The sequence below is a fragment of the Squalius cephalus genome, assembly GCF_949319135.1.
Source record: "Squalius cephalus genome assembly, chromosome: 9".
Taxonomy (NCBI): domain Eukaryota; kingdom Metazoa; phylum Chordata; class Actinopteri; order Cypriniformes; family Leuciscidae; genus Squalius; species Squalius cephalus.
Window position 1 is genome coordinate 32,501,697 of NC_137130.1, and position 7,602 is coordinate 32,509,298.

General features: G+C 37.7%; 1 long non-coding RNA gene across 1 annotated transcript; it reads right to left on the reverse strand.

Moving 5' to 3' along the window:
- Positions 1–5,043: 5,043 nt before the first annotated feature.
- On the reverse strand, positions 5,044–6,502 carry LOC307163914. The gene is made up of 3 exons (XR_013822174.1): positions 6,407–6,502; positions 6,257–6,317; positions 5,044–5,131 (listed from the first exon to the last, which is right to left on the reverse strand). It is a non-coding gene; the product is annotated as an uncharacterized lncRNA (long non-coding RNA).
- Between the last annotated feature and the right edge of the window lie 1,100 nt (positions 6,503–7,602).

Here is a 7,602-nt window from a genome sequence, read left to right on the forward strand (position 1 = left end):
GAATCTTGATTTCAGAATCTCCCTTCTAACTCCCAGAGTTATCCTTCCCTTCCAGATCCAATGCTACCACATCTTTAAATTACTATTAGTATTATTTGAAGTTAACATAAAATACGTAGACCTACACCACAAAACTAGTTGAGGATAAATTCTTTAAAATTGGGCAATTCCATAAGGACGTGACATTTGCAGTCAAAACTTGAAATATAAATTCTCAGAAAATGCATTTAATACCAATATATTGAAAAGTCTGTTTATATATCCATAGGCTACTCCCTTAATAAAGGAGTCCAGACATTAGAAAAATATCAGTCTACACATGCGTTTTATATTTAATATGAGGGAAATAGACATGCATGCATGCGTGACAAAAAATCTTTAACTTTTAGGTAGCAAAATATTCTTTAGTAATTCTGTGAATTACACTAAGCAAACCGAAAGTAATACTACCCACCGGATGAAGAAGGGATGGCTCTCCACAGAACATAATATATTCATTTTATTTTATTTTTTGTGTTCGCATTTAGGAGGAAAAAACAATGTTACGGACGTGTCAATTCTCAGTTACGCACGTGACCGCTCTGAAAGCGACACTAAAAGACTGCTTTTAAACTTTCACAGAGACCTCAAACAGAAAGCACAAAGCCTTTATTTAAAGTGAATTTCGTTTTGTATTAATTGTATCTTAATTTTAATGAATGTTTCATCAAATAATTGCCTGGATTTAATAAATAAGAAGTAAATAGTAGACAAGAGATAATCAGAACACGGAGGCGCCGGCGCGTGAACTGGAGCTCGTCTCATAAATGAACCGAAACTCGGCACCTACTTGCCTCACAGACATGTCTATTTTTAAACAGAACAATTCAAAATGAAAGAAAACAGACTGCTCTCTGCATATGTAATCCGTATGAAATGTGCATTTCTCTCTGGCGCGTTCACTACTGCGAAGAGTCAGCATCGTCAACTTCACCTTTGCAGCCGACACTGACACAGAAAACACTTGTTTATTAATAAACAATTAAAATGTCTCCTTGCTATATTTGACATATTCATAATCATAACTTTTGCCGGTTCTTTGTGACAGCTTTTAGGTGCTTTTATTGGCAGCGCCACCCTTACATTTTACATGAACGCGTCACCACCGCATCAAAAACATGATTGCATGATGAAAACATGATGAAAAACACCACTTAAACATAGCCTAACTGGTTAGAAAGAAAACACAGAACAGAGTAGGCTAATGCGCATACGTCCATCTCGTGAATGTACAGTCTTCTTCTACCATATTCTCCCATTAGCCGCTTTTCCACTGACCAGCGCGAGCACAGAGACCGAAATCATGCCTCGCGGCTCTCCTGTAAAACCTGCCCTAAACACGCCTTTACTGGACTATGTCACACAATACAAAGGTACACCAGCAAGAGGGAGATGGATGAAATAAATCGCCATACAAATATATCAGAAGCTGTCATTTAGTAAAATATTACTGAAAATTGATTAGTAATGCCTTAAACTACTGCGTTACAGCAAAAAGTAATATTTTACTGTAATGCATTACTTTAGTAACACGTTACTCCCAACACTGGTTATTATAGTGTTAGGGGAGGGCCTATACTCAGTGGCTCCAGTGCATCATCGAGCCATGATTTCAGGCCCGCCCAAATAAATCCTGAACATAAAAATGGTGAAAAACGGTTTAATGGTCTAACTCCACAATTCAGTACTAAATAGTTCACAGTCTTTGTAACATGTTTTCAGCAATACATTTTTTAACATTTATAATGTGTTTAGAAACAAATCTCTGAATTGCCTTTACACAGACTTTAACCCCCTGGGGTCGGCTGTCGCGCCGGCGTGATTGTCTCCCTTTTTTTCTTATCAGTGCAAAAGAGACTCAAAAACCTCCGTAGATTTTTGTCATACAGGCAAGTGTTATACATCAATCAAAACTGTTAAATGTCTTCTTTTATTTGTGTACACTAATAATAAAAACAAAATGTTGTCTTTTTCATAAAATAAAGAAAATAAACATGACACGCATTCTGCCATCCCTTTCAATGTGAAGTTCATTCTGAAACGCAACAGAAACTGATCTGTAACTCAGCGAATGCTTGCCACACATACATGAAACATATGTCTTTACAAAGCTTGAAGTCTCTTTTTTTAAATGATGTAAATCATATCAAAAACAAATATTCTCTGTTTAAGTAATCTGTATAAAAGCAACGACATGTACAGTTTCTTCAGTCCGTGCTCATTAGCTCTAATGTGACCACACCCATGCGCACAAGCGATTGACATGCAAACGGACCACGTGGAGGAACGCAGACCTGTAAACACCCATTACCTCAAAAACAAAGAATCAGAGACTCCAGTATTCCTCTGCTTTTCATCGAATTTGGAAGACTGTGTTTGTGCTGTGCTGTTAACCTTGGATTTGCAAAAGTATACACAACACCACCTTCCTGAGGCGCCTTCACGACCTGATGCACCACCGAACTCCACAGGTCCTGGATTTTATGTCGACCTCTCACACCATAATCGCAGAGATTGCAGCTGACCCTCCTTCAGTGGTGCTTCCCATTCCTGCTCATCGTGTCGGGCCTTGCGGCGGTTTGCCGCCGCCCCTATTCGTTCATGAGCCCCCTTAACCTGCTAACCGTTGCCAGTGCACCCGCGCACTGAAGCATTTTTTTTTTTTTATTTAGTTCAAAGTTACTATCAGATTTAATGTTATACCTTGACAAACTATACATCATTAAAAAGATATAAGACTCAAGTTTCAGTAATTGACCACTATTGTATTCTGAGAAACTTATAGCGACAGTTATTTCTTAATTTGTGTCAGGAGTTATGAAATTAAAAAAATTAGTCCATACTTTTAATATGAATTATGAGCGTCAGCCACACTCCCTTTCAGAAAAAAAAACTCTGTGCTGTCGTCATGACAGCGCTTGACAAAACAACGTACCTCGGGGCTTTTAGCTAAAAAATGTGCAGATTTGGAGAAATATTGATAGATTCTCATAGGTTTACATCAGATATCTATAGACAGGAATAATATTTATTGAATTTATACCCAAATGTGTCGATGTAATCATTATGAGTGCTGTATACGCTGATTTACTGTGTTTTCAATACATACCAACAGCCTGAGGGTGCCCTATGCACAATAATAGTCCATATATGGAACATGAAGAAGAGCCATAATCATGTGACATTCCAGGAAGTCCCGAACACACACAAAGCTAACAGAGATCGCTGTAATATGCAGATAAAGATGTTTTGAAGACAATAAACATGATTGCAATGATATTTGAGTTACCTGTGTTTTTCAAGCCATGCCAGGTATTTTCATAATAATAGATTATATTTATAATGTAATGCTAATCTATATAGACTTTATCATTGTGCAGAATACTATAAAATAATATATTTTCTGTCTGATTTTTTTATCTGAAGCCAAATTAGATCACAGAAGATTATTTAAAACACTCAACTTGCGTTATAAAGTAAGTTTGGAGCACAAACATGGTTTTAATCTCATAAATTGTCGTGTATTGATGGTGTGCTAAGCTAACATGCTAGCTAGCTCTGGGTGCACCTGCCACATAGCCGTTATTCTTTTATGATTTTTTTTCTAAATAGGAATGCTTACTGAAATGATTCTTTATTCCAGAAGGGCATTTGATACAGTTTCAAATGTAAGTGAGAACTTTGATAAAAGAAATTAGGGATTGAAACTCTATGAATAGCCTGTGAATAACCAGTCGTTAGTAACTATAATGCAGACAAAAGAAATGCATATTTAGAGCCATAACCAGGCTGGAGAGGTGTGAATGTGTGCAGGAGAGACTGAGACTGAATGGAGCTAGTTTGCACCACGAAACAATAGAGACAAAAGACTGAATAGATGATGACTAAACATCAGTAGCATTTTAGAGTCTAATCAAAATAAAGTCATGACATGACACTGCATGAAAAGTGGGATTTTCGTCCCCGTAAACGGCCGGAAATCTCCATAATTTTCGGCACTTAACGACAATTTACAGCCTGTGAACGTCGCGTTCGTCTGTGCCACATATTGACGGAAACGAACCATGACGTATGTGGAGAGCTTGCGGAGGTGCTAATGGCTCTAATTTGCATATGAATTGCAGCGCCCACGCCTTGCCAGAGAATGGCTTGAATTTCCTCACTCAGTATTGGTTGAAACCACTACATTTAAACAAGAAAAATCACTCGTGATTGGTTGGCAGATCTGTTACTATTGGTGACCCTGGGTCATTATAAATTTAAACCCCACCCCAAAATTATAATAATTATATATAAATATAAAATTATATATATATGACGTAATGTTGTATATTCATGTCATTGTTATCCTATGGACTACACTATTACCATCATCAAGGACATGAATTTATTGAGGAAAGGAAAATTTGCCAGGGACTGTTTATTCAAAGAAAGAGCTTTATTAGCACAAACACACAACTAATATCATATATCATACATGTACAAAGCATAGGAGATTTGCCCACACAACAAATGGTAAGCTCATGAGAAGCACAAAATCCTACAGCACCGTGAAGTGTCTGTTTTCTGCTTCAGAGCTGCAGGTAACTAGCGGCATTCTGTCTGAATTCGGTCCATTTTGCAGACGTCTGTGGTGCGTTGCCCTCTACTTTGGAGTCGCCTCTAATCTCGACTGCAGCGTGGCACAGAGCTCGGTGAGCTCCTGGCTGCGAAAGGACGGAGGTCGCACAATCCATCCAGACACCCCGCCGACGATGCCGTCTTCCTCATCAGACATCAGGTCTATAGTAGCGCACTTCCAAAGGCCCACCTCATCCTCAGCTAGCACACTCTGTCTCGCTTCTAGCAGCTGTAAAAAACAATAAAGACAATCAGTACTGCACAATGCACTGCGTATGGACACAACACATCTATTAATGCGCCTGAAAAATAGTCACATTGACCAAAAACGAATCTAATCTAATAAATCTTACCGTCTTTCTTCTTGCTCGACTCCGAGCTGAATTCTCCACAGCTTCTGCCTGCAATGCAAGATCTGGTTGTTTGTACCGGAAGCTCCTGCGCACTGTCGCGTAATATGTCTTAAAGGCAGCTGGAAAACAATTAATTGAGAGTAATATTAATAAGAACAACATAAGTCACAGTAAAATTAAAAAGAACAACATAAGTCACAGTAAAATTAAACAATAAAGGAGAACAAATGCAACCGGGTGAAACTGAAGAAATACACACCGGAAGCAAACTATGCTTTTTGAAATTGGGGTTTTATTCTGACTGCTGTTTAAAATAAGTGACAGCGGTCAATGGGAGCACAATTAAACAGATAAAAGTCTGATTAAGAGATTTCACAAGAAAAAATTAGATTTCACTAGTTAAACAAACAAAAAAAAAAAAAAAAAACAAAAAAAAAAGAAATTGTAGAAACAGTTTACAGTAAATTTGAAGATGACAATCAAATGTCACAAAAAGTTTAACCAGTGGATCAATGCCCAAATCCACAGAATACTTAACTCAATTCAAACTGAAATACAGTGTAATACACTGCAACAGGTCAGATTTAAATTGATTTCTCCAAACCAAAATATGTTACAATTAAATACGATAACACAAACTGGAATACGGCAGTGGCTGAGGTAGGCCTAAGGCCCTGTTTACACGAGAACGCTCGCGGGTGAAAATGTAAAAATATTTTATCAGATGTGCCTTTCGTTTAGACGGCGACGGCGTTTTGGGGGCTTAAAAACGCAAAAAAGTGAAACCACCCTCCAGAGTGGAAATCTTAAAAACGCTCCACCGTCGCGTTCCCGTCTAAACGGTAAAAACGCAAAAGTCTGCTAGACAGTGAAGGCACCGATCAGTGCTTCACATTGCCACCTAGCCGCCTGGAGAGCACACTACATTGAATTTCACACACTTTTGCGTCACCATATGCACGCAGATTTCCCTCACATAACGCTCGTCTAAACGCAGAATAAAAAGTGATCACTTTTGCGTTTTCTCTTCAGATCGTTTCCGTGTAAACGTAGCCTAAGTTACAAGAGAAATAAAAGCACTTTAACAAAGCCACAACCCACGTTTAATCATGCAGAACCAGAAATATGCATTAAACCATAAAGTTATACTGTATAATCACAGAATATAGATTCAACTCATTAACAGATTTATCAAATTAACATGCCATCAGTAATTTCCCCCATAAACCATGGAACGTACATACCCAATCCTTTACCGTCCGATCACCACGAGGTTCACTCGTCACACATGCGCTCCAAATAAATCTATAAACAAAACTGTACACATCAAATGTTCTTTTAACTTCGCTTCACAACTTATTTGTGCATATTAAAGATATTGGAGTAATATTTACCAAGAAAGAAGATCGTATAACATAGAATCCGATCAATGCACGCACCACATGGAGCTCTCCTGAACAGTGAAAAATGGCTTCTCTGGTCGCGCGCACGCGTCCAGCACAAGTGAATAGTATCGCGAGAAGAGAGGGATTGGTAACACTTTATATTACGACCCGCAAACAACTGCGTAAGTAAACCGAAACTACGGTGTACGTTTCTGTAATTATAGTGTACTTCCGTGTAGGTATAAGGGAACAATATGTTAAGTTTTGGGTAATAAAGGGGTAACAAGCAGATATACAAGCAAATTATTTATAATGTAATTATTTTAAAACTAACAGGTACCTATTCTGTTAATATATTCCAGGCAAAAATTGTATACGTCTGTTGTATATAAAAGTTTTTATCACATTTCTGGAAAAATATGTTCTTGTGCAATGTAGTTACAGGGTAATTTTGACATCTGTGGGTTGTAAATTAAATATATATATATATATATATATATATATGGCTGTATGTAAGCGCAGTATGATAAAATTTTTATCTGAAACAATTTTATAAACAGCTGATTTCGAAAAACATTGGCAATGCTATTTATTGGCTTTTCTTACTAAACTACTTAACGTTAAGCCAAAAAATTTTTTTTCTGCTATGACTTTAATTTAGAACGTACCATGTAGTACTTATACTTACCTTATCACATTGTATTGCAATGACACTTAAATGTCAGGGCAAATATACTGTGTAATTAAAAGTTTTTTTAATTTTTTTTTTATAAGAGTACCTTTCTCTGTAATTACTGTGCAAATAGTGTTGTTTCGTATTGTTACATAGTAAGTAGTGTTTGTTACCCGTTTCAACTGTGTATTTACAGGGTAAGTGTAACTCCTGCGGGCTGTAAATTAAAGTGCCGCTTGTTACCCCCTTGTTCTGTGTAGTTACAGGGTAAGTGTAACTCCTGCGGGCTGTAAATTAAAGTGGCGCTTGTTACCCCCTTGTTCTGTGTATTTACAGGGTAAGTGTAACTCCTGCGGGCTGTAAATTAAAGTGGCGCTTGTTACCCCCTTGTTCTGTGTATTTACAGGGTAAGTGTAACTCCTGCGGGCTGTAAATTAAAGTGCCGCTTGTTACCCCCTTGTTCTGTGTAGTTACAGGGTAAGTGTAACTCCTGCGGGCTGTAAATTAAAGTGGCGCTTGTTACCCCCTTGTT